This window comes from Podarcis muralis, chromosome Z, assembly GCF_964188315.1.
Source record: "Podarcis muralis chromosome Z, rPodMur119.hap1.1, whole genome shotgun sequence".
In the NCBI taxonomy this organism is placed as follows: Eukaryota; Metazoa; Chordata; class Lepidosauria; order Squamata; family Lacertidae; genus Podarcis; species Podarcis muralis.
In genome coordinates, this window is record NC_135673.1 from 35151983 (window position 1) to 35177734 (window position 25752).

Genomic DNA, 25752 nt, shown 5'->3' on the forward strand with positions numbered 1-25752 from the left:
CTCCTCCTCCTCCTCCCCCCCTCCCTTGTGCGCGCCCTGACGGCAGACGGGCCGGGGAATCGAAGGAAGGAGACGGCGGGACGTAAACTCAACACTTCCCCCCCCTCCTCCTCCCGTCTCTCTCGCGCACAGGGGTCTCCTGTGTGCGCACGCGCAAGCCTCTTGGCACGCTGAAGCCGCTAAGGCGCGCCGATGCCCTCACTCGTGGCTGAGGGTGAACGAGGGATGGGGCCCGGAAGCGGTTCGAAGAAGACTTGGGTGAGCGCCGAAAGGAAAAGCCTGGCGGAAGTGAGTGCCCGGATGGAAGGCAGGCAACGCAGGCGGGAGGGGAGAGAGGGGTTTGTGAAAGGGAGATGAGTCACAAGAAAGGAGTTGGATTAAGAAGTAGGGGGAGGGAAAGGGGGAGCGGGCAGCGTCTGTCAAGACTCAGACCTCTCTTCAGACCTTCCCTGGCACAGGGATCCTGGTGCCTCACAGCACAGGCGGGAATTCAACAGGGTGCCTCTGCGAGGACACCCCACTCCCGACCTGGATATTGCAGTATTCCAGCAACAAAAAGATATTTCACAAGTTGAAAGTGCTGAATTGGAACTTATCGAGGAGTTTGAGCCGATCTGTTTAGGCATGATAGAGACAATGCTTTCCTGCCATGCGACTGATGCTCATTAACCTAGCAGCCCTAGAATGATTGCCTTTATCACCAGTTACTGCTGTGGTGAATTATCACTGCGGTTCATTTGCTTAAACTTTCTTTGATTTGCCACATTTTCTTTACTTTTGTTAGCCCTCCATGTGTGTGGGAGAGAGAGATAGAGAGACGAGATGAAACTTCATGCATGTGGTGGAAAACTTGTGCCATAATAAATCGGTCAATCTTTGTTCCTTGTACTGTAACAGAAACACAGCCAGCCTAACCTACTGTATCTCCACACACACACACACACACAATACCTGAACTGCATATATTACTTTCATAAAAAAGAGAAGGGAGAAAGGGGTGCTAAGGAATAACACATGAAATTATTGTGTTGGAATTTAAATCTGGGCCCCCGTGTACAGTACCAATACAGCATTCTGTTCCCTACACCATGTTGAACCATCAGAATGTAAAGACATCTTGGTCACGTACATTATCTTCAAACAATCCTAATCCGTATTGATATCCAACCGTATGATATGAGCGCACATGTGAGAAACTACTATCTTGATTAAGCTAAGGTCTCATCAGTGACAAGATGGATGACTCCTTGAGAATGACATGGGTTGATGGAAGAAAGGTGAGAGATATAAATGAAATTTTAAAAATAGAATAGCAAAGGAGATGTCTGTAACATAAAATAAACACAAGTAATTTCATAGATACTCAGCGATCCCTGATGGAAGTTTCACACACTGCTTTCAACGTTTCCCCTAATTCTAGATAAGTTGTGCCTGGTAGTGGTTACTGACTCATGAGGAAAAAATGCTTTTTTTTCTGCATTGTTTTTGTACACCTTACAAGGCTTAGCTAGGAACTGAAAATAGATTCCACACCAATGCCTTGGTGAGCTTTGTGCCAGTCTCCAATTAAGCTGTGGAGCTTCTGATAAAAGAGAGGTGTGTGATACTAATATATTTATTTATTAATTATAATAAGCAGGCAATCCTCCAGTACCCGCTAGCAAAAAGGGTGGCAAAATATGGCATATGATTGTAATTGGGGAGGGGGGAGGGGAAATACTAGACAGACTTTTCCCACAGACGTTCTAAACAGTTTCAGATTATAACTTTTAATGAAGATCCCATGCTAGTGACCCCAGCCTCAGCAACTTCAATCTCTCCACTACAAAAGTTATCCTTCACTTTTACAATATCTTTTTAATACACAATTTTGTTTCCTGGCCCTATAAAAAATAATAAATCAAGTATACCACATATGTTAGGACCAAAGTTCTTACGCAGCAGATCTGTACTTCTTATGGAAGCCTTAGAATTACCGTATTTTTCGCTCTATAACACGCACCCGACAATAACATGCACATAGTTTTTAGAGGAGGAAAACAAGAAAAAAAATATTCTAAACGAAACAGTGGATGTATGATTTTTGTGGTTCATGCTGTGGCCACAGACATGTGATCTGACAGTGAGTTTGGAGTAGCCCAATGCAAAAATCCTGAGGACCCATGTGGATCCATGCTTTGTAACCATGTTTTTGCACCACTGCGGCCCCAAGCAACAGTGGGTGTGTGATTTTTTTGGTGCAAGATGTAGCCATGGACATGCTATGTGATCTGATGGGGTGACCCAGTGCAGCCATGGACATGCTATGTGATCATTTGGGGTGACCCAGTGCAAAAATCCTGAGGATCCATGTGGATCCGTGTTTTGTAACCACGTTTTAAGTGGGGAGGGAAGGAAAAGCACTTAAGGGACAAGGAGCACGCGTGGGGTGGGTGGAGAAGGATGCTGCTAATAATGAAGAAGAGGGGTATAAGGGGAGAAGGAGCACGCCTGGGGTGGGTGGAGAAGGATGCTGCTAATAATGCAGAAGAGGGGTTTAAGGGGAGAAGAAGCACGTGTGGGTGGAGAAGGATGCTGCTAATAATGAATAAGAGGGGTATAAGGGGAGAAGGCTCCTCTCCTCTCCCACTTTGCTCCTTTAAAGCAAGCAGGATGTCTTCAACTTCCCTGCTGGTGCTAGATACCGGTAAGTCTTTTATTCTATCCCCTGGCTTAGAGAATAGAGTTAAACTAGATGCTTTTTTACTGTCCTTCATAGCTATTAGACTACATTTAAACTATTACCAGAGGTTAGCTTCTAGAACAACAGCTGCATATGCCTGGAATGTGAGTCTTGTGTATGACCAACACTTGTGTGGTATTGGCTATTAGAATAACAGGATGAAATTATGTGGGTAGTTTGAAAGGAGAGTGTGATCTCTTCTGTATTCTGAAATACTTTAGTATGATCACAGGAAGTATGGTCTTCCTAAAGGACTGCCTGGCATGGAAGGGAAGCATGGATGAATCTTCATTCAAACATTAAGCATTTTAATATTGTGATTTTATGAGACCGGGTATGGGGCAGTATACAATTTTAATAATAAATAATGATAAATAAAATAAATAAACAGCCCTATAAACTGCACATAAAACTCAACCACTTTGTTGATCAAAATCAGCACCAAGCATCTTGAAGCAGCTGTCAGAACTGCAGTACCATGGCACGGCCCATCCTTGACATCTGCCTTGAGCCTAGCTTCACTTTATTTTACCCCAGCTACTCCAAGCATCAATGGACAAATGGATTTAGCTGCCATTTTAATTTCCCCCAACATTTTGGATGAACTTCACATTGGGTACATAGCAGGAAATGAAAATGAAAGGTAGACATACATGTTGCTGTTGTTATTATCACACCAGATAAGCCTCCTAGGACCAACTGATGTTTGCAGTTAGGTATGTACCAGCTGATAAGATTCAAATAAACTAGTCCTGATGTGCAAAAAACACTTCTGTAGCTTTGGGAAGCCACATGATCTGTTTTGGAGCTACTCCACCTGTGCGCTCATCTGGTCAGGTGAAGTGATGGGACATCCTGACCAAAGTGACATATGCTGCTTTGTGTATAAAGAGTGTATGGATGTTTGCTTGGGTGCAGACAAGCCATATCCTTGCTGTTGTGTCCATGCCCATGTCTGTAAAGGCTGGGAGACCTGGCAGGCTGATTTGCTCTAAGTCTACACCTTTCCTTTAATAAAGTGCTGGAACTCATCAATCTGGTGTTTTGGACATCCTCCTTTGGTATCCTTGGACCAACCACTCCCATGATCCCTCCTTTGGGTCAGCAGTTCAGAGCAGAAGCTCTCTGGGGTTTCAGGCCAGAAGTCTCTCCCAGCCCTACTGGAGATACTGGGCTTGAACCTGGGGCAATCTGCATGCAAAGCAGATGTTCTGTCAAGGGCCTGCTGCCCATGGAGTGTATCTAAGGATGGGAAAACTATGGCTCTCATGCTATGGTATACTACAGCTCCCATCATATCTGGCCATTAGTGATGCTGGCTGGGACTGAATGGAACTGAAGACCAACAGCAGCTGGAGGACGACATATTTCCCCCATCTGATGTATTCCATCAGCCAAGCACTTTTTATCTAACTCATTTTCTATTTTGGAGCTTGTCAGAGGGAGGGAAGGTGCTCAGGCAACCAGATGGAAAGTGGTGGTGAGGAAGAAGACTCAACTCCCCTCACCCATATGCCCCTTTCAATGAAAGAAATTACAGAAAGAGCATGTTTGTGGGGCAAACACAAATGAAAAAAATGTGGTTGTCATTGCTATGTCCAGATTGACCTTCAGCTACTTTAATCAGAGAGTTTGTGCAGTCATTTATCAGATACACAAAGATTTCTCCTATGCCTCACAATAGTTATTACCACTGCTGTTCGTGGGTATGATAGCTGTAAACACCATTTGCTAACTTTGACAGTAGATAATAGCGCTGGCAGAATACCAGTCTTGTTACAACAATCATAAAACTGTAGTACTTAACGCTCATTTTTATTAACTATGCACTGCATAAAGTGAAGTTTTTAGTGTTGAGCAGTCTATTGCAGTGATGGCAACTAATTCTGTTGATTAACAGAGTTCCTTTCAGCTTTTGCCAGGGGCAACAAACAAGTCTGCATGAGTTTTTCACATCCATGGCTTTTCACAACTGACAATTGGACTTAAGTGTCTCAGATTTGAACTTAAAATTGAAAGCTGCGCCTTGTTGAAGACAGGTTCTCATATATCATGTTGCTTGCATCTGGATCCGTGTCACCTTGAGGAGTAGTTGCGTTTAGACAACTCACAGATCCCCCATTCAGCAGGGAATAAGTCCTCAAAAACCCCTTCTGTACTGTTCCTGTCACCATCTTTGGGCCCTTTAAGGATTGCCGGCAGCTCTCCCAGGAAGTGGAGCCACCTAAAGGGTAGGTCTTGCCTGTCCTCTTAAGCCTTCCAATGACTTTAATCCTTGGCTGCAACAACTTTCTGTAGCTCAGCCAGCAGGGACTACGGCGTCCAAGGCCAGAAGAGGTTCTGACCATTCCTGCCGCTTCTCATGTAAGCTCTTAAACCCTAACAGAGCAGGATAATCACCAACTTTTCTTATGGAGCATTTTGTCTGCTTTTATCTATTTTATTTAAAAGCTTCTGTAAACCATTTACTATTTCTAAAATCTCTAAGCAGTGTACAGTCTAAAAAACAAACAGCATGCCATTAAAGCTAAACACAACCTAAAAAACCAATAAAACATGTAAAAGCAAATAAAACAGAAATTCAGAGAACTGGAAAACATGAAAAAGGTGCCAGCGAAAACCTGGGTGTGTGTGGAGGATAAGTTTTCACAGTATAGGAACAACAGCAGAACATGTCTATTTTCTTGTTACTGCCCTATGATAGTGTTGCACAATCTCCAGGTGCTTACCTGGAGTTCACGTTGCCTTTTGGAATGAAGCACAGCAGAGACTCTTTATTTGCAAATATATACAACCTGATCCTATGACGGAGGAGTTCACATCCTTAACACCCCAAGGGCATGGTGTTAATCAGGCATGGCTCTGTCTCTGCCTTTCCAGTCTGCTGCTTTTGCATCCAGCTTCTAGTTCACATCACTCAGTTCTCAACTCTGGCTTTTTGTCTTTCTAGCTAACAGACCTTTGAGGGAGGGAGGTCCACCCATTTGCCCTCTGCCAAATTGTTCCCTTAACAGCCCTTATGAAGAGGACCATTATCAGCCTGGCCTGGTTATTCCAGCAATTGAATCTGTGCTGGATCCAGGAATTAGACCTTAGGTGCCAAAATGTATTGGGCTGGTCCTGACTCAGGTGTAAAAAGGTGGCTTATGGAGACAGTTGTGGGAAGGACGGCAGCAAATGGTAGTTGGTTTAAGGCTGACTGGTAGAAAGGCCTTCCTCTCTCATCTCTCACAGAGTGAGAGCACTCATATTTGTTCTTCATGTGACAACTTATATAGGAAATTCATCCTGTGTGACATGGATCTGTTTCTAGTGCATTTCGGATATCGTGGCTTAATGCGCTCAGTTGCCAGCAGATAAAATGGCTAAAATAAGCTGATAGTGTTAGATTTTCCATCTCTATAGCTCTTGCCATTCAAAATTACTACCTGCTCTTTCATCTCATTCCACGGATTTCAGAAGACTCGGGGAGTTCTTGACATAAACTTTTCCTCATTTCAGACTATTGGCAGCTCATAAAGTAGTCATCTTTAGCATCATAATCACTATGTTCTGCATTCATGGTTGGAGGAAATATGCTAGTTGATAGGAATAACAAGTGGAGACAGTACTGTTTCACACTGGTCCTGCTTCCAGGTCACCTATAGCCTGACTGGTAACTGCAAGAGCAGGATGTTGGACAAGATGGGCCTTTGTTCTGATCCAGCCTGGCTCTTCTTACGTTCACTTGAAGCTTCATACTGGAGGGGGATAAATTGAAATTGCAGAGTTATGAGAAATTGAAAGATAAAGTGCGAGACTGGCTTCATTACTATCAAATAATGGAGGTGTTTAAGTCCGATAGGAAAAATGGTTTTCAGGTGGAGAAATCGAAATTGGAGACAGAACTGTTAGAACCCAAAACTAAGAACTTGTCAAAAATGTACAACTTGCTGCTGGAATGGAATACACAGGATGAAACAGTTAAATCAGCTATGATCAAGTGGGCACAAGATATTGGTCATAATATTATGTTTGAAGACTGGGAACGGTTATGGACCACCGGTATAAAATTTACGGCATGTAATGCCTTAAAAGAAAATATTATGAAAATGATTTATAGGTGGTACATGACCCCAGTCAAGCTTGCAAAAATATACCACTTGTCTGACAATAAATGTTGGAAATGTAAAGAGACTGAAGGTACATTCTTTCACCTCTGGTGGACGTGCCCAAGGATTAAGGCTTTCTGGGAGAAGATTTATAATGAAATGAAAAAGGTATTCAAATATACCTTCTTAAAGAAACCAGAGGCCTTTCTCCTGGGTATGGTCGGCCAATTGGTGTCAAAGAAGGACAGGATTTTTTTCATGTATGCTACAACAGCAGCAAGAATACTTATCACAAAGTATTGGAAGACAGAAGAGCTACCCACCGTGGAAGAATGGCAGATGAAAGTTATAGACTATATGGGACTGGCAGAGATGACTGGCAGAATCCGAGACCAGGGGAAAGAGACTGCGGAAGAAGATTGGAAGAAATTTAAAGACTATCTTAAGAAATATTGTAAAATTGTTGAATGTTAAGACGATGTTGATTCTGAAATTATGGGGTTGCTAGCTGCAATTATTATGTAATATGAAAAGAAAGTTTAAAAAAAATTAACTAAAATTAAGGGATGGATTTGTTGAAGAGAATTAATTAGAGAATGGAATGCAGTAAGGAGAGGTATGAGGAGGTCGGGAAAGTAATTTTCACGAACATAAGGGAATGAAGTTATACATGTGGTTTTTGTTTGTTTGTTGATTTTTTGTATGTATTTTTGAATTTCTTTTTTGTGTCTTTTTTGTGTGATGTTTATGTTTTATAAAACTTGTGAAAATGCTAATAAATATCTTATATAAAAAAAAGAAGCTTCATACTGGACAGTATGAAACTGGACCCCAGTTACATGGACTCACAGTTTTTGGGATGGCTATTTGCACACAAAGGCAGGGTGAGGCAGACAACAAATGCATCTGGGAACAAAAGTGGGCACAGATATGTGTATATTCTAATGTGTATGTATTTAGAAACAATTTAGAAATAGTTACTATAATTTTAATAAAAATACATTATTACCCTAGTGGGTGAAGACTGTGGCTAGTTGACCTGTGTGCCTGCTCTATCTGCTGTCCAGATTGTAGCTGCTGATGGGCAACTTCAAGACTCCTTCTTATGGTTCTTTATATTAAAAGCAAGCTAGGATCAAACAGCCCTTCAAAGAGTGGCCTCTGATAGCCCTTCAAATATAGAACTTGTTGGGAATCTCAGGTGAGATACCCATGCAGTGGAAATTGCTCCCAGTACCAGTCACCATACAGAAGCAGAACTTCGGTCGTTCAGCTAGTTTACTGTTGCAGAAGATAAGGCTCAGTAAAACAGTTCTGGGTATAGATATATACAGCTTGTAGGCTTTTGCAGATACAGATATATACAGATACAAACAAGTACAAAGTATTTCTATTGCTCTAAATAAGTCCAGTAATTCAAGATGTAACACTGGACAAGGTAACACCAACAGACTTACGACGACTCACAAACTAACGGATTACTGCGCTGACATTCATTAATCACAAATATAGTCAAGGCACTGAGCCTTGCACCTGCTATAAGCTCACCTTTGGGGTGATTAACCTCTTCTCATGTCTAGTTACTCCAACAGACTGTTCTCTCTAGAGCAGGACACATAACCACCCTACCAGTTTTCCAAGGCATACTAAGACTGATTGGTCATAAGACTGAGCTTGCAATGATTGTTGCTTCAATCCTTAGTTCACATCTGAATGCCTAAGAGAAAGTTTCAAGGGACCAGCAGAAATTGCTCTCTGTGGAGAGCCTTTTAGAAGCCTTATGGGTAAATGCATGTAGATTTCTAAAGATGCTAATTTCCTGTTTGATGAAGCAGAACATCAATGCAAGGGCAGTATAATTTCTGTTGATATGGAAACAAAAAGGCTAACTCCAAGGTTAGAAGCAGTGTTCATTGCACACAATGAGGAAATCACTAAGTGCTAATTGCTTCCAGTGATTTAACCACAATTTGCAAGCATAATTGCTGTTCCGATTGTTGTCTCTGGAGGATAGAACTTTGGGTGTTCCCTGGTGTACATAAGCTTTATTGGGCTTGCTAACCAGTAAACAAGGCTACAGTCCTATACCCACTTCCCTAAGAATAAGTCCTATTGAACTCAATGAGACTTACTTCTGAGTAGTCAATTAGAATGCACTCAGGTGGACGTGGGGGAGCCTGTAAAGACACTAGAGAAATTGGGACAAATGCCTTAGATTCTATCACTGGCAGAAGGAAGAGATGCTGTAAAATTTTGGGTCCTTTGTAGCTGCCCAAGCCTGGGTACCAGTTTTTCCACCCAATTTGGTTTATGGAACCTTCCAAATGCTGCAACAAACTGACTAATAGTGTGCTTCTGAACACAGTTTCTCAGAAGTAAATCACATTGAGATCAATTTGTAAGTGTGCTTAGGAATGTACCACACGGGGAGAGCCAGCATGGTGTGGTGATTCAAGTGTCAGAGTAGGGCTGGGGAACCATGGATTCAAATCCCTATTTACGCATGATCTAATCTATTTCACAGGGTTGTTGTGAGAATAAAACCCGGAAGTGACAGGTAGGGAGAAAGAAGGAGAACCACATACACAGGGATTCTTGGTGAAATGGCAGGATATAAAATATGGGTTCTCTTACTATTCACTTGTTGTATTTCCTTGGCGGTGAGAGAGGTTGGGTGTGGCTTAGGGTGTGGTTGGTTGTCTTTGGTTGGCTGTAGTGAGAACTGTTTTTGTGTGTGAGGGAGGATGAGTGTGTATTTTTTAATCAGGTTAGCTAGATTGATTCGTATGCTATTGGGGGATTCTTGTTGTTGTCTTGTTGGGCTGTGTATGTGATAAAAGGAACCAAACCGGGGTGAAGGCGTCTTCTTCTATTTGTCCCCGTGTCAGTTTCAGTTTATTGGTTAGTTTTTCTAATAAGGCTGTTTCCCATACTATTTGATACCACAACCCCTCACACACACTAAGTAGAATAATAGAAGCATAACCACACCCCACACCCCTCCCTCTCTTACCCCCTTTTTCAATAATAATAATAATAATAATAATAATAAAATTTATTATTTATACCCCAACCATCTGGCAGCTTCCAGCAAAATATTAAAATACAATACTGTAATTTTCTTCTTCTTCTTCCTAATTGTTTAAATCAATTCATAAACCAAGAACTCATACATTGACCACTAATAATGAAACATATGTTGTAGATATTTTTCCACATCTATTATGCTATTTTTGTGGTATACATATGACATAAGAAAACTTGGTATACTTATTTGTATGACATTATTCTTGCTTATAAAACCCAATAAAAATAAAGGATAAATGTAAAAAATAAAGTGCAGTAATAGGGTTGCTCAGTAGGTCCAAAGTAGAGCCTAACTAGGAAAAGTGCTCTTAGTTTCACAAACAGGGGTTTTTTTGTGCAACAATAGCATACCCTCCAACATTTCTCAATGGTAAATTCAGTATACTTGTCGCATAAGGAAAACCACTTCGGTGGGATTTAGTGGTATACCTCAGTAAACATAAATCTATACTTCCCTTAAAAACTTTAGGGATTATATTTATATCACATAGTTTATTCCCATGGACGCGGGTGGCGCTGTGGGTAAAACCTCAGCGCCTAGGACTTGCCGATCGTCAGGTCGGCGGTTCGAATCCCCGCGGCGGGGTGCGCTCCCGTTGCTCGGTCCCAGCGCCTGCCAACCTAGCAGTTCAAAAGCACCCCCGGGTGCAAGTAGATAAATAGGGACCGCTTACCAGCGGGAAGGTAAACGGCGTTCCATGTGCTGCTCTGGCTCGCCAGATGCAGCTTGTCACGCTGGCCACGTGACCCGGAAGTGCCTGCGGACAGCGCTGGCTCCCGGCCTATAGAGTGAGATGAGCGCACAACCCTAGAGTCTGTCAAGACTGGCCCGTACGGGCAGGGGTACCTTTACCTTTACCTTAGTTTATTGCCATAGCATTTTTTTTCAGATATTCAGAATTTAAAGATACAAGATTTCAAAATCTGGTGTGCAAAATTTGGCCTTTGTCATGTTTCCATATAAGACAGATGGTGTAGCAGGAGGCAAAATAAGAGCAACTGGAAGGTAATTACATTTAATGCATACTAGTAATCAAGTAAAGAAAAAAGTGGTGGTGTACCTTTTGAAACAGAGTTGGCAAGTAAATGATATAATAAATGTGGGAGACCATGGTTTCTGAAGGTGCTTTCACATCTATGCTCAACACTCACTGTCTGTGCCAGCTTGGGAAATATGGATGCGTTCATTTAGATCCAAGTCCCCCATCTTTAATCTGATTTGTTCTGGGCTTACTTCTGAGTAGACATGTAAGCTACTCTTTGGGTCTTTTCTACAGGGTTTAAAAATGGTCTGCTTCCACTTAGGAATTTGAAATATTTATATGAACATGAAGTATCTTCCCATTCTTTGACTTCAGAGAGATTGTCGGATGTGGACTTAAGTACATCTTCATTTTCCATGTTTGCTTGCTTCTGCTCTGCTCTGACATCGTAGTGGCCAAATTGTCTGTGCTACAGACTCTGTGATAGAAATCAAGCTAGATATCTTCCCTGTGGATCTGGATTTTGCTGTTCTTCTATGACATTTTCTAAGCCGCAGTAATGGGAGCAGGAGTACAGCCTGAAAGTTACCACTTATGAACACATATGCACAACCAAAATGTTTTGAGAACTTTTGGTGCTGCCTTCTGTGCTGCCTGTTCTCAATCACCTTTTAAAAACAAAAGGGGAGAGATCACATATGGTCTGTGTAAGCACATGGGGGTGTATATCTGCAGCAACAAGGCTCACACTGCGATGCTATGGACACTAGTGCGTTGGCACCACAGGACTGGGAAGAGCCGTCTTCCAAAGAGAAGGTGGTCTAGAAGAAAAGTTCACCTGAAGGTCAGCTCTCCTGAGCAAACTTGTTTCAGGCTTAAAAATAATAATAATCTTATTTTGCATTTATTTTAGGCAAAAAAAATATGTTGCACTCTGATTTACAGCCAAGCGTGGAGAAATCTGCTATGCAGATTGACAATCCTATGAATAGCAAGAAATGCTACCACTTTCAGTGGGGTAGTTAGGTCATTTCAGATTTCATTCCTGCTCCCCCCCCCCCCACATTAGATGGTGAAAGTTTTTTCTGAGTCTTTGAGCAATAAAGTAAATTTGGCCCTGCCTCATTCAGCATTACAACTCCCCCTGTTTTTTTGGGGGGGAGGCTGCTCATTTACTCTTCTGAGTGAGGGTCTGCACTTTTGCTAAGAAGCCACTTAATGCATCAAAAAAGAAAAGGACAAATGAGTACATCAGTTTGCATAAAATGTCCCTTACCTGCTAGCTTTTATCAGCCATGAGGGGCAAGGGTCCCAAGCACAATGGTCTCCCCGAGCCTTACCAACTGAAAGTTATCCCACACAACAGAAGAAGCCTGTGCTCTGGGCAGCCCGTAAGATTCATCTGCTGTAATAGTAGGGCTGCCAGACGTCCAGTGGAATTGACTTCCAGGAGAATTTCTGAAATGTCCTGGAACTTAGGTAAGTCAATCGAAAAATCACACTTTTGGAGAGCATTTTTGTAAAAAAAAAAAAAAATGCTCAACAACTTTCAGGGTGTCCTGGTTTTTACTTTTTGAAATATGGCAATGTAATAGCGAGGGACGCGGGTGGCGCTGTGGTCTAAACCACAGGGCTTGCCGATTGGAAGGTCGGCGGTTCGAATCCCCACAAATGAGTGAGCTCCCGGTGTTCGGTCCCAGCTCCTGCCCACCTAGCAGTTCGAAAGCACGTCAAAGTGCAAGTAGATAAATAGGTACTGCTCCGGCAGGAAGGTAAACGGCGTTTCCATGCGCTTCTCTGGTTTACCAGAAGCGGCTTAGTCTTGCTGGCCACATGACCCGGAAGCTGTCTGTGGACAAACGCCGGTTCCCTTGGCCTATAGAGCAAGATGAGTGCTGCAACCCCAGAGTCGTCCGAGACGGGACCTAATGGTCAGGGGGTACCTTTACCTTTATGTAATAGCAAAGTCAAGATCTCAATGGATGCAAGCAATTTCATTCTCAAAATGCTTTGCAAGCAAGCTGCCATTGGTTCTGCCACTTCCTTCAGATTGGACTGTAACAGGTCCTGCACTACCCGGAAAAGCTCTGCTGGATGAGGGTACAATGAGGGTACAATGGAGGTAGCAAAGCATGCCTTCTTTCCTGCCTTCACTGTCTCAATGATGAGCCCTCACCAGTGTTTGATTGCATTAACTGGATTTTTCCTTCACTCGTGTTAGACGTTTGGGACAGTCATGCATCTTCCTTGGTGGAGAAGATACCCAAGATTGCAGCGTACTACTGTGTATATATATATATATATATGCTTTCGTAGATTTTCACGGGTACAGGAATGCAGGTTTTGGTGTCCTCGGGTGTCTTCCCGTGTAAAAGTTGGGGTGTCTAGGCGACGTTTCGACGAGGTCTCACTCGTCATCTTCAGGCTGGTGCTTTCGGCTTCTTGTTACTGGAACAGAGCAGGATCTCAGTGTTTGAGTTCCTATAAATACTGTTGAGGTGTGGTGTATAGCCTCCAATGTTCTGGGCAGAGAGGAAGTTCCCAGGCTAGTGTGCCTTTTCTTCTTTTGTTCCTTAATTACTTGAGGGATATCTTGAGTGATTTCTTGAGTGATATCCTGAGTACCTAATCTACAAAAAACCTGATGGCTCCCTAGGACACACTATCTACCGGAAAAAAACACACACCAACCGCTACTTACATGCACAATCACACCACCACCCTGCACAAATAAACTCCGTAGCCAAGACTCTCATCTCCAGAACCAAACGCCTGGCTGACAAAGACCACTTGACAACTGAGTTACAGAATCTCTCAAATGTGTTAATTGCCAATGGATACCAGCAAAACAGGGTTACGAAGCTAATCCAAAAAGAAACCCCCCCCAAAAACCAAGACACAGAAGAAAACAATGGCATGGCCCTCCTTCCTTATATCAAGGGCACTACAGATAAAATTAGCAAAATCCTCCATAAACACAATATCAAAACAGCCTTTTGCACCAACCAAAAAATAGCCAATATCCTCAGAAACCCCAAGGATAAAATCCAGTTGGAAAACCAAGGGGTCTATGAAATACCCTGCAAAGTCTGCCCAGCCACGTACATTGGACAAACAAACAGACGAATAAATGCACGTATCGCAGAACACAAGAATGCCGTCAAAAAAGAAGAAAAAACTTCCTCTCTTTTCCAACACATGAAAGAAACAGGACACGAAATTAATTTTGCAGATTCCAAATTGCTCTTTAACATGGAACATCACCACAAGAGAATAATCATGGAAGCCATCGAGATAGAGAAACACCCTCACAACATGAACAAGCGTGACGACACATCCCGCTTGCCAGACATCTGGAAATTAGCCCTCCCCACAAAAACTGACACCAGATCCAGAGGCACACAGAACGCCATCACCAATCAACCACACCAGACCCAAACCCAGACCCTCTCCACAGATAAATTACAGACACCATCCAGTAGCCAAACCATGGTGGCACCTCCGGATGCTGCACCCCCCTGCAATCCCTACACAGATCTGGCTGGCACAGGCCACAAAACCACAGCTCGCCCCTATACACGAAGCCAAGCCAGAGCACAACTAAGTGCAGTACAGCCATCTTCTCAGAAAAACTCTTCACAAAGTTCAAGAGGTCAAGACACAAAGGCTTTAGCAACTAATCCACACCTAATGACCCACCTAAGTGGTACTCAGGATATCACTCAAGAAATCACTCAAGATATCCCTCAAGTAATTAAGGAACAAAAGAAGAAAAGGCACACTAGCCTGGGAACTTCCTCTCTGCCCAGAACATTGGAGGCTATACACCACACCTCAACAGTATTTATAGGAACTCAAACACTGAGATCCTGCTCTGTTCCAGTAACAAGAAGCCGAAAGCACCAGCCTGAAGATGACGAGTGAGACCTCGTCGAAACGTCGCCTAGACACCCCAACTTTTACACGGGAAGACACCCGAGGACACCAAAACCTGCATATATATATATATATATATATATATATATATATTAATTCTTATTTACTTTATGAATTGCTTCTCATGAGTCATCCCAAAGCAATTTACAATAACATTAGAGAGAGAGAGAGAGAGAGAGAGAGAGAGAGAGAGAGAGAGAGAGAGAGAGAGAGTCTGTATAAAAAGTTAAAGCAATTGCACTTATAAACACTGTATATTATTAAATATGAAGACAGTTTAAACAACTGCAAGACATACCATGCGTGTAGCCAGGGAGGCTGGAGGGGGGCAGTAAACAAATAAAAATACTTAATTAACTGACCAATTATGCCAAGGATAAATCAATTCTGCCCCCCTCCCTACATAATGCCTGCTCCCCAATAAATCCTGGCTGTGCCCATGTCACATATGCAAAATCAGTTCAAACTGAAGACAGAAACAAATTGGGATAATCTGTATGCACAGAAGTTTTTTTTAGGTCCTATGTAGGTACAGAAGCAAATTTACAAGTGATGCTTTCTAGACTGCCTATGGAACACCTGCTCATCTCGTTCCCTCTCGCTTATTTACTCTCATACTATCTCCTGATGAATAAAGGTTTTTCAGCCCCACCCTGTTGTTTGGCTCCAAAATCTCCCTCCGCCCACAACATTTCTCTTCGCATAGGTGAGGGGAAATAGTATTTGTTCAGAGGCTCTCTGCTATTATTATTGCATATATGCACAGGTTTGATTCACTGCATTCATTCTTAAAACGTAATTTATTAATCCTGTCTCATCATAGGGATGAGCAGCCCTGTTCATCCTATGGAAGCGTGAAATAAAAACAGCATTGCTGCAAGCAAGTCAAGACCATGAAGTGACTCTGTGCCTGCGAGTTAAGCCAGTTCAGCAACAGCAGTGCTGGCATAGTGCCTGCTCAGGAGGGTAAGAGCAGGGCAGGTATTTAAGGCTCACCTTGCCTCTGAACTTGGCAGACGATTCTGTCTTGTCTCTTCCTATTGTTCAAAGCAGCACAACCAGTTCCAGTGGAAAACCCTCTGCCCTGGAGCTGACATGGGGCTAAACCTAATACGGATCACCCAGTGCTTCTAGATGCTTGCTACTGAAGATACACTAAAGCAAGATGGGCCAGCTGTTAACTTGAATATTGCAATAGTTTTGTTTGGGATGGGTTTTTGCATGGTTTGCTTTTTATATTTAACTGCTGCATTGATTTTACGTGTGAAGTAAATAATGTTGTTTTATTGTCCTTGTGTGATAGTCAACTTTTTTTTTGTTCAGAATACACCCATTGAAATTAATGAGCGCAGCTATATTAGGTGCATTAATTTCAATGGGTTTACTCTGAACAAACCTCAGTTGGCTACCACCCCATGTTGATGATTTATTAACTGGGATGATAAGTTATTCTGAAAAGCAGCATATAAGTCAATTAAATGTAAAAAATGAAATAAACTAGGAAGAGTCACCTGAGCCCCAGACCTTACTGTGGAATCAACTTAAAATCTCAGGACTTCATCCTGAAAAATATATATAGTAATAACAGAGAAGCATGTACTGAGTGCTTCTTCTTTATTTATGCACAGCCATAACACTTGTACCCCTATGGACTCAGATTAAGTGATCCTCCAAACTGCAGAGGATCCACTATGATTTGGTGATCTAAGAATGTGTTTTAGGCTTGTAGGCTTACTCCTACTCTGCTTTCTTCCTTCTCAGGCACTAATAATTATTCTTTTTGGAAGGGGCAGCCTGGAAAATTTACTTCCTCTCCTTTGCTTAATAATGATTTTAAGATCAACAAATGAAATTCAGTTAGCCTTTCTACTGCCTAATGATTATTGACCTGTGGGAACGCAGAGAGGGATGTTTTTTAACAGAGGGGCACCAGTGTTATGAAATGCATTTCCTGCTGAAAAATTAGACAACCCCCAATCTGTACTGGTATCCCATTAACTTTGGGGAAAGCACCTGTTTCCACAGGCATCCTCTTGACCTCTCAACATGAGGCTCCTTGCTGTGTTGTTTTGATGGGACACATTTATTGTGTATTTTGATTATGGATATTTTAATGCTTGTGGTGGAATTGCTTTTTTGCACTTGTAAATAGCTTAGAATTCCAATTTGGCACTAAATTGTATAATATTAAGTGAAATTAATAATAAAATTTATATTATTGGACATTTGTATGCCACCCCATATAAGAAAAACATCAATTTCCATGTTGCTCTAACTATACTTTGCCATAATGTCCAAATCAAACAACTGTGCATAGTCCTAATTTCTACACAATAATTACAAACTGTGCTCTAAACATTATTTGCCTAATATGGAGATCACAGCAAACTGTAATTATAGCGGCCCAGAAATGAAAGGGGGGAATCAGTGCATGAATGTTCATGAGGGAGGAGTGGCTGTTTGTCATTGAGATCTATAGTCTGTGACTTGTTCCTGATCCCCCATATGAGGATCAGCCAGGCAAAGTCATTGTGATAAGGAGGTATGGTCAAGGTTTCCCTCCCAGGGTGGTTAGAACTCCCTAGCCCCATTCAGAAATGAAAAAGGGAAAGGCAAGTAAAGCCAGCTTTGTGAGTTTGTTGATAGCCTCATAATTAGAATGTTTTGTTCTTAAGATAATTAAATAGCTGATTTGGGAGAAATTAATGCCCTAGGGACGCGGGTGGTGCTGTGGGTAAAAGCCTCAGCGCCTAGGGCTTGCCGATCGAAAGGTCGGTGGTTCGAATCCCCGCGGCGGGGTGCGCTCCCGTTGTTCGGTCCCAGTGCCTGCCAACCTAGCAGTTCGAAAGCACCCCCGGGTGCAAGTAGATAAATAAGGACCGCTTACTAGCGGGAAGGTAAACGGCGTTCCGTGTGCGGCTCTGGCTCGCCAGAGCAGCTTGGTCACGCTGGCCACATGACCCGGAAGTGTCTCCGGACAGCGCTGGCCCCCGGCCTCTTGAGTGAGATGGGCGCACAACCCTAGAGTCTGTCAAGACTGGCCCGTTCGGGCAGGGGTACCTTTACCTTTACCTTTAATGCCCTATAAGAACACAAGAAGAGCCCTATTTGGTCAAGCTAAAGGCCCATCTAATCCACTGTGGTCAACCAGGACCTGCAGCAGCACTCTCTCCTTCTGTGATTGCTAGCAACTGGTATTCAGAGGTATGCTGCCTTTGACAGTGGAGGTAGAACACAACGGGGGCTGATCCATTGGGGATAATGAAGCACTGCCCCACCAAACTCATTCTGCTCTCAAGTCAGCCCCCAGCTAGCTACCTTCTTCCTTTCAACCACTCTGGGTCCTGCTCTGCCTGCTATTGGCTCTCACCTACTACTGGTCTTCCTGCCTTCTGCCCTAACAATCCCAATGAGCACCAGCCACCACTGGTGGAACATAGTCACCATGTAGTGACCCAGTTTGAGAAGGAATTCCTAGTTAGCAGGCCCACAGTGGTCAGGAATGATGCAAGTTGTAGGCCAACAACACCTGAGGACCCAAGGTTAAGAAAGGCAGCTATCTCTGCTCTTTGTGGCAGATTTTTATTTGTATCGGAGAGATTAGATAGTATAAAGTGGATGTTGTCACCCAGCCAACAAATATCAAGGTTTGTTTATAGATACTGCCTTTTAAAAAAGGTGGTAAGCACCCTTATTTCTGGTGAATTGGAGAGCGAACCAGGAAACTAAGCATAATTTGGCAATCTTAAATGGCAAAAGTTATTCCCCCAAATCTGATCTTTCTAGGTAAGTAATCTTGCCATGTCATTTTGCATAGCAACAGAGATAGGTTATTGTTGAAGCTGAGCTAATCAACAGCAGGCTTTTCCATTGCTAAATAGAGCTAACCAAGCTGCTTATGAGTCATCTTGGCTGGCCTGGGGCTCAGCTTGTTTAACCAATGGGAACTTTGGTGACTTGGTGCAGAATTACAAAACCAGTATTTATGCCCTAATAAATCCAGGGTTTCATATGATGTCAATTCTATTCAGAGCCCTGAAGTTAAGAGACATGACTAACTTAGATCCATCAATTTCAATGGGTCTACTCTAAGTAGAACTTAGTTGAATCCAAACATTTTAGTCTTTTGTAAGGGCTGGATTAGAATGCACTTTTGAGATCAATTTCAAAACTTGTTGTTGTTGTTTAGTCGTTTACATATATATTTTTGGGGGGAGAGTAAACTCTTTACAGTGTAACAAGTATGCAAAGTAAAATCAAAACTATGGTGTTTGATTAGTGCTGAAGTTCTTAAACTGCTCATGAAATTAATATCTATATGCAGCAGTGGGTCATGCATAACCAAAGTGAATTTAGCCAATAACAGGGAGTTTGGAACTAGATAGATGTGTGGTTATTAATGTTTGTACTCTGTAGCAGCTGTGAAGGCAATTTCCATTTTATAGCAGCAGTTGAGAAATAAACTGCATTGTAAAATCATTATTTATAAATAAAATCCTTATCTGCCCATGAATATTAATTACCCCACTCCACAGATGTTACTAAAGGAGTTTCCATATTATTGGGCTTGTTATGGCAACTGAGCAGTTCAGTGATGCCAATTATTTGCCAGTGATCTGCATTCTCACCAGTGCCTGACCCAGAGACAAAGAGCAAGCAGGTTAGGTTTAAAGCACGTTAGGTGACTTCAACAAATAGGCTTGCTGCTCTCATATATAAACTATGAGAGCAGCATGAATATTTGTTGCAGCCACCCAGACAGAGGTGCCACCTGGAGGAGGAGGAAGAGGAAGAGAAGTCACTGCCCTGCTGCTACTTTATACAGCAGCTATGGTGACCCTACTCTGCAAGACAGAAGAGGGCAGGGGATTCCTCTTCCTTCTCAGTGCCGCCTCTTCCCAGGTACTTCCTGTGGATGCTGCCGCACCCCGCTTCATTTGTGAGCCGGCCCTGATTATGGTTAAGAGTATGATTAGCTGAAATTCCCCATCCCAGTATTCTAACCCAATATTATCCACTCTGTATGGACGTGGTTCTCCAGAGTCTCGAGGCTAGAAGGAGGGCAAAAGGGTCTGATACAAGCCAGCTTCCTATGTTCGTTCCAAACATAAGTGCATGAGGATATAATTCTGCATTTCCTAAAATGTAGGTGAATCGTGACTAATAAAGCGTTGTTGTATTTTACAACTAAGTGTGAGCTTAGTGAGGACCTCTAGGATGAAACAACTTGGACTATGAAACATTAAAATCCATACTAGCTGATAATTAAAAGCAACTGCTTCAACTTGAGTTGTTAGAAGGTTTTGCCAAAGATGTTCCTTACTTTTCAGTCAACTGTTGCTGGAGCTGCAATTTGCCTAAATAAAGCTTCAATCATGGGGAAAATTGACTGCATGCAGAATTTAATACTAATGCAAATTGTAGACTAACAGCCGCAATTACTGTCTATAAAGTCACCAGCAGATTAATTAAAATTGTATGTAGCATTCTCTTTTATAAGCTGCATTTCTTTCTTTCTTTTTATAAAAATATAATTTGTTCTATAAACCTAACTGCTTTCTAGGGACAAAGATACACTGCACCTCTTGTACTGAAGAGTTCACATTCTCCATTGATGTACTTAATAGTAACTGGGCTATTAAATTTAGAGAGGGGGGAAATAGTTGATGGCTTACTTAACCTTGCCTTTTAAAGACCTTTCGCTGAGATGGTGCAAAGCTGTTTTTCACCTGGGTATCTATTAACAACAGTGCAGCCACTTCAGGTGAAACTTGACAAAAAGAACCAAATAATAAAAAGGCGCAAATTGAAGTTAACAGCCTGTTCTGGAGAGGTTCTGCAATGAAAGCCAGACAGCAGAGGTTTGAAAGAGACAAAGCCATCACTGGGACTTGCTGAAAATGCGGGGTTAGAGCAATATCTCTTCACTTCTATACATTTGTTGCCTTTTTAGTTGAGAGAATACAATTCTATTCTGAAGCTCCCCAACGTAATATGGAATACTCTGTGGAATTCATGGATGCATTTCAAAACCCATTAGATTTTCAAGTTCCTTCTCATCGCAGCTGTTTTGGCAGTCTAAAAAGATAGGGTGTTAAATTAGAAGGGCAATGGCAAAGTGGTACTGCTTCTGTTAACAAAGCCATTTTACCAAGTTTTCCATGGGTAAAGGGAGGATTTTGGGAACTGGGTTGGGTTTTCTTTCTTTTAAATGGATTGACTTCTTTGATTAATTCCAAAGGATATAAGGGGCAAACTAGAAGTTATACAAGAAATCTGTGAATAGGATTGCCACTTAAAAAATAAATAAACAGCATTTAGAATGTGAGGAGATTTGGATCATGGTCATAGTGGTGGAGCTTTTACTCTTTTCCCCATGCTGTTTTCCTGTTATAATGACAACAAACCATTCCAAAATAGCATTAAAGTGGCATGATACTACTTTAAATTTATGCTGCAGAAGGGTCCTTAGCATAGGAGCGAACTCCTAGGGGCCAAGTTCCCTTAGCCCCCCAATAAAATATTTGAGGGACCGGACCGACCTCCCCCTAAGCTTGATGGGCTTTGCCATTCAGATGGGGTTTGTGCACTGTGTCTTGTGATTGATTATATGGTGCAGGGTGTTACCTGGGTCCCCCCAATATTTTATTCAAGTTGGCACCTCTGGGCCTTAATTCACACTCTTAACAACACCCCTCCACACAAAGGTCGGGCTATTTATACAGTTTAACAGTGCTGTGAAACAGCTGGCAAAGCATCCCTGTTCCCAATGAAATAAAACTTGTTTGTGGTATGTAGGAGGGGAGGGGTATTCCTGTTTATTCAGCTGCATGTGGATTAGTTTAAATTTTAGAGTCCAAACAGCTTTACCATTTGCGCAAACACATTAGGCAAACTGTGTACGTACAGCTGTTTCCAATAATTAAATTAAGAATCTAAAAAAATAATAATAGTAGTAGTTGTAGTTGTAGTAGGCCTAGCTGATTCTCACTGACATTTCGGGAAGAGAACCAAGCTACACTGTCAGCTTCCCAGTCACAGCACTTTCAGAATTAAGCTTTCTTTTTTAATAAAAAAAATCTGTTGATGTAGCAGCAATGAAATAAAATAAAATAAAATGTTGATGAGTAAACATTTTAATGCAAGTGTTATGAGCAGCAACAATCTGGAAAGAACTTTTTTATTTTTTTTTATTAGCCATTGAGCATTTTATAACATCCAAGAGACATCTAGCTCAAGATAATTGCTGAGAAAAGCAACACTAGGGAATACCTTCAGGGAGGAAGAGGACACTATGAATTAGAAAACCATTTGTGGGATGATTATAATAAATTGAGGACATATTCTCAAAGCACGTACGTTGATTGCCACACTAGAGCTTGCATAAGTCCTGAAATGTGTAGGTGGAACTCACAGAGCCATCCTAACTCCTGACCCACATCACGGGGGGTTGGGGAGGGGGTGCTTAGCCTGTCTTGGCTCTCACCGCTGGATGGAAAAACTTGAACTCAGGTTTTCCGTTTCTGTCAAATTATTTAATGCATACTTCTGTGATACATGGGCAAAGCAAGGGTTAAAGGCACAGCGGGTAAATTGCATGGCTTAAGCGTGAGCTGAGAGGTTGATGCAACAAGTTAGCATACCCTTTTGAAGAGCAAGGCTGGCATAAGAAAAATGAGAGGAGCTTCTGCTCTGCAACCAAATGGGCACTTCTGTGAGAGGGCTGGGCTTGTGAGGTTTGTTCATGTTGGTACCGGTCTCTCTGTGTCCTTAGCAATGGAGATGGTGATTCACCATCTGACTTACTGCCAGCTGCCTCCCGCAGAGGAGGCTCCATTCTGGCATGGGGAGCCAGGTGGCTTTTTGGGAAGTGCCTGACTGGAGGGGTACAATATCACAGGGATGGGGCACTTATCTGACAACCTGCTTGAACCTTCACCAGAATTCAGCTTCTCACTCTCTTGATCACTGCTCCCTCCTTGAAATATACTCAGAGTCGCAAAGTGATTTCATGCTCTTTATTCAGCTCATAGTGGTGAGGAGGAATGAATGAATGTCCCCTCAAAGTATCTGCTTTATATACATTATTTACACAATGGGCTGCACATGATTGGCTAATTCTGGAATTCTACTGTAAGCCAATCAGGTTGTGGATTCACTTCTATCTGGAGCATGATTGGGTAGTTCCTGCCAACCAATCATACTGCTGCATTGTTCTAGGACCAATCAGACTGCTGCATTCTGAATCCTATTGTTCTAGGACCAATCAGACTGCTGCCTTTTGGATCCTATTGTTCTAGGACCAATCAGACTGCTGCCTTTTGGATCCTATTGTTCTAGGACCAATCAGACTGCTGCAGTTTGGATCCTATTCAACTCATACATAACACCCCTCCCCTCTAAGTTCCAGTCCTGCCCGGGAGGTCGCATTCTTAGTCCTCGAGGTACGCCGGCGGCCTACGTGTGCGTTGCGGCCTGGGGTGTTCCCTGGTCCGGGGTTCAGGTTCTGGCTCGTGTTCCAAGGATGCTGGCTGTGATGGTACTGTTTGGTCTGGCGCAACCGGCTCGCTCAGTCGTGGTTCTGGTTCCGGTGTCCTTTCGGCCTCGCAGGTCCTCTCTGTATTTACTGATTCTGCCTCTCCTGCTGGCCCCTCGTGCTCTATGGGCCTCACTGCCCCTCTGTTCATTGTTCTAGGACCATTCAGACTGCTGCATTCTGAATCCTATTGTTCTAGGACCAATCAGACTGCTGCCTTTTGGATCCTATTGTTCTAGGACCAATCAGACTGCTGCAGTTTGGATCCTATTCAACTCATACATAACACTCCTCCAGCTCAGGCATTGGCCACAATTCTGCCCCCCCCCCCCAAAAAAAAACCCCCTGCTTGGGCGCTCCCCATGGGTCATATAGCTCCAGCTCCCTATCTCTTCACCTACCTATTTGGGTTCTGCCCATCCCCTCCATGGCGTTTCTATGGGGTTCATGACATAGTCTGAGGTGGAGGTGGCACAACTGAGCCCCACTGAGCTCTGCTGTGGTTGGGAGTGTTCCTCCACCATGGATAGTCCTATTGCATTGGCCAGTTGTGCAGGCTACCATTTGCAGTGATGTAACAGTCCTCAAAGGAGGAAAATCCTAAGCTGGTCCAGTAACTGGAAACAGCCTGGTCACCATGCAATGACTCTATTCTGTGCCAGCCTGGAGCTGGTACAGCAATAATCAAGGAAGGTATCATCTTCCTTTCTGTCCTGGCCACTGGCAGTTTCACTGCTCCATTCAGCCCTGCAGCTCCCAGCTGGGACTTAGGTTTGCTCCATCAGCAAGATAGGAATGCCAGCAGAAGGAATAAATCAGTGACCCAAGGGACAGCACAGAGTGAGGGAACAACAAGCAGGAAGTGTCTCAGCATAACAGAGAAAGAGAGGATAGCAGAGACCCGGGGTATGCTTACATTGCTGCTTACTTTTCATCCAGTGCACCCCAACTACTAGTTTTTGAAGCCGCATTCACACAACATTGGCCACAATCCATATTGACGCTGTGGGTTCTTGACAAATAGTGCTGTTTGATGCATTTTTTTTCTTCTCAAACCAACCTTAATCCAACTAGAAAACCTAAGCCACACTTCATGGTGATCATTTGACAGCCATTGTGCATATCCAGATGAACAATGCATGCACAGACAACAGCTCCAGGGAGTTCCAGGGGGCTGCAGGGACAGGGAAACCAAAAGGCCATGCAAGTCAGGTGAAGACACCCCCACCCACCCTCTGATGTGAACAGCATCATGCAAATGTGGCTTGAAGCACAGTGGGAGGAAATGACTTTGCTGATTTCAAGCTGCTAACATGAATATACCCACAGATAGAGGAATTTAAGCGGTCTTGTGTGATAGTAATAATAAGTTCCAACTGTCTCAAGACTGATAGCAAACTCCTTTACTCCACATTGTAGACCAGTATTTTTATCTTCATACTATGTTTTAATGGCAGATTTTCTATCAAATCAAATCAAATTGGAAGAAGCCATTTCAATAAAGATGCAACATTTCTAGATAGCATAAATGACTGTGACCTAGAACAGATGGTCGTTAAACTGGCCAGAGCAGGGAGGTGACCCTGAATTTAATCTTAAGTGGTGCCCAGGAACTAGTGCCAGATGAAAGAAATGTTGAACTGATAGGGAACAGTGGGCATACTGCGATGAGGCTCAGCGTCTAGTTAAGTGGATAATTGCCAAGAGAAGTCCAACACAGTCACATTTGACTTCAAAGGAGGAACACATTTACACAGCTGTGAAAAGGGTGAATGCCAATTGCTTGACCTCAAAATGCACCTGGAAAAGGTTCAAAAAAGGGGCAGTGAAAATGACCACAGGGCTGGAAGAACTCCCCTACGAAAAAATGTTGCAAGATTTTTAGTTTAGGAAAATACACACAACTATGCTTCTCCTTTACACCTGCAGGTGTGGCAGTGGATGTGATGGACTGGATGTGTCTTGCCTTGGCAACGGACTGGATGAGAGCCAAGAAACTGAAGCTCAATCCAGATAGGACTGAGGCTGTTCCCTAGACCTAATGCATGGGAGGTTGCCTGCTCTCGACGGGTTTACACTCCCTCTGAAGGTACATAGCTTGTGGGTATTTCTGGTTCCTTTGCTGTTGCTTAAGGCTCAGGTAGTGGCTGGTAGCCCAGCTGCGCCTCTATCTGGACAAGGATAGCCTAACTTTTTCAAATAATATTTTATTAAGTTTTCCTTTTTTCCCTTTGTCACAATCAAATAAAATCATGTCATCACATACATCTTTGCTCAAACTGAGCATCGAGTTCCTCCCTTCCCACTCCCTGGCTTCTATAGATATTCACATTCATCTTAGCATTTCTATATTCCCCTATTTACCTTCTTTCTGTGCTTAAAAAAACAGTAACTCTG

General features: G+C 42.8%; 1 long non-coding RNA gene across 1 annotated transcript; it reads left to right on the forward strand.

The window, feature by feature from the left end:
- Window positions 1–33: 33 nt before the first annotated feature.
- On the forward strand, window positions 34–25445 carry LOC144326174 (uncharacterized). The gene is made up of 2 exons (XR_013391342.1): window positions 34–288; window positions 25285–25445. It is a non-coding gene; the product is annotated as an uncharacterized LOC144326174 (long non-coding RNA).
- The last annotated feature ends 307 nt before the right edge of the window (window positions 25446–25752 follow it).